This window comes from Helianthus annuus, chromosome 12, assembly GCF_002127325.2.
Source record: "Helianthus annuus cultivar XRQ/B chromosome 12, HanXRQr2.0-SUNRISE, whole genome shotgun sequence".
Classification (NCBI taxonomy): domain Eukaryota; kingdom Viridiplantae; phylum Streptophyta; class Magnoliopsida; order Asterales; family Asteraceae; genus Helianthus; species Helianthus annuus.
In genome coordinates this window covers 132,645,939-132,647,865 of record NC_035444.2, presented here as the reverse complement: position 1 = coordinate 132,647,865, position 1,927 = coordinate 132,645,939, and the positions used below count along the sequence as shown (strand labels likewise).

Below are 1,927 nucleotides of genomic sequence, written 5' to 3'. Positions count from 1 at the left end.
AACTCTAAAGAGTTGACGAAGTCTAAATTTCGAGGACGAAATTTTATTAACAGGGGGAGACTGTGACAACCGGTAATTTACGCCCTAAATTACGTGATTAACAGGTGATTAACGCGATAACGAATAGTGATTACGACGCAAATTAACTTAATTAGGCCTTTGGAGTGCCTAGGAACGCTTATCCGACTCTACAGTATGCGTATGAAGATTCGCGTGGAATCTGCGGAACATCAAATGACAACGGACTGATACCATACAAAATACTGACAACGCCTCTATTATACGCATTTTAAAAATTTTATTCTTTCAACAACTATGGATTTCGGGTTTGATAGCGGGCCTCATAGGAATTACAGGCCACTTACACATGAGATGGGCTTGTGGGCCCTGGGCCCAAGCCCAAAACCCGCAAGCCTAAACCTGCACATAATAGACAAAATCTCTACAATATCTCTATAAATCTTTCCAAGAGATTTATGTCTCAAAAAGATGGAACACAAGAAATCTTAGGAGATGCACAAGATCTTATAAAAAATCTCATAAAATCTCATCAAAATCTGTACAAAGGATTTTGCCTCAAACATTTGGGACATAATGACTTATGGATAATAAATTGTTGGAAAATAATGACATTAACCACTAAACAAAACCCATATTCAAGTTTATAAATAGGGGTCATACCTTATTCTTTAATTGTGCACACAAAAAAATTAAATTCCTTTCTCCTCTCCCCCTCATATTCTATATTCTGTCTCCAATCTAAATATACTACACATACACAAAACACAAATTAGGTTATCCCCTTCATACACACATAAACAAACCCTAGATCCTCTTACTCTCCCTCTCGATACATTTCAGCAAACCACACAAGCAGAGACATCTCAACCACTCCCTCATTCCCCTCTTAAGCCCAGCCGACAGCCCCCTCCCCCTCTCTTCTCCGACGAAACAGCCGGCTGGTACCGGTGGTCTTCTCCGACGAACGACTCACCCCCCCCCCTCTTGAACAACAAAACGAACCACCACCACCACTGTCTGGTGGTGGTGCGGCAGTTACACAACAGGAGAGAGAGAGGAGTGAAGATGGAGAGTGGCGAAGCGCGGAGGAGCTCCAGTGGATCCGGCAACAACAACTGAGAACCCGGCGGTGACCGGTGGATTTTTCCGACGGCGGCGCCGTCATGATCGGCGGCGGAGACTTCTGTTCGAGGTGAGAGAGAGAGAGCAGTGAAGAACCAACAAGAGGCACGACGGCCGGCAACAATCCGGTGAAAGTTTCCGGTAAGACTCCCGGCCCCGTTTCTCTGATTCCTTTCTTTTACGTCTCTGATAAAGGTGATGAAGACTTGCTGTTATGATTCAAGTTTCAGTTCAACAAAGAGTTAGGGTGGTGGCTCGGTTTAGTCACAGTTCAGCTCAGCGGATTTCTAAGTCTCGGTACGATGATTCGTGTATTCATCCGACGAATTTTCACCGGTAAAAATCTCGTTTCCTGCATCTTTTTTTCTGAAAATTTAGATGAAGATGATACTGATAATGATCTGTTGTTCGGGTTTCGGATCCGACTCGGTTAACTCAGCGAGTTGACTCGGTCAACTCAACCGAGTCAACTCGGCCAACAGCAGCGAGTCAACTCAGCTTTTGGGTCAGCGGTTCTGGTCGACAGTTTGGTTCGGGTCAGCCGGTTCTGGTCGGATTAGGAAGCGGTTCGGATCCACACGAGTCAACCCGGTTGACTCGGTCAACACATTCGACATTTCAACACGAAGATTTGGTAAAGATTATCGGCGTGTTTAATATTTAAGTTATATTTTAGTTATAATTCTCACGTGACAACGAGCTCGAACGAGTGTGATTATAGTTTACATTGACATATTTGACGAACATTTTTATACATATTGTTTGTGTTGAGTTATTGATTTCA

The 1,927-nt window shown here is 43.6% G+C and overlaps 1 long non-coding RNA gene across 1 annotated transcript; it reads left to right on the top strand.

The window, feature by feature from the left end:
• The first annotated feature begins 690 nt into the window (after nucleotides 1-690).
• LOC110895687 lies at nucleotides 691-1,927 on the top strand. Its single transcript, XR_002567307.2, has 3 exons — nucleotides 691-1,284; nucleotides 1,368-1,479; nucleotides 1,583-1,927. It is a non-coding gene; the product is annotated as an uncharacterized LOC110895687 (long non-coding RNA).